This window comes from Arachis duranensis, chromosome 1 (assembly GCF_000817695.3).
Source record: "Arachis duranensis cultivar V14167 chromosome 1, aradu.V14167.gnm2.J7QH, whole genome shotgun sequence".
Classification (NCBI taxonomy): Eukaryota; Viridiplantae; Streptophyta; class Magnoliopsida; order Fabales; family Fabaceae; genus Arachis; species Arachis duranensis.
Genome location: NC_029772.3, coordinates 59,073,343 through 59,073,607, shown reverse-complemented (window position 1 = coordinate 59,073,607; position 265 = coordinate 59,073,343).

The window sequence follows — 265 nt, the reverse complement described above, 5'->3', positions numbered from 1 at the left end:
TGTAACTGTTCTTGTAGGAACCAGTTCATTTTTTTTATTATGAACCACTGTCATGCCACCCTTCTTTGGGACGACTTGGACAGGGCTTACCCAGGGGCTATCAGAAATAGGATAAATAATCCCATCCTCTAGTAATTTAGTGACCTCTTTCTGCACCACCTCCTTCATGGCTGGATTCAGCCGCCTTTGTGGTTGAACCACTGGCTTGGCGTCACCCACCAGTAAGATTTTGTGCATGCATCTGGCTGGGCTAATGCCCTTAAGA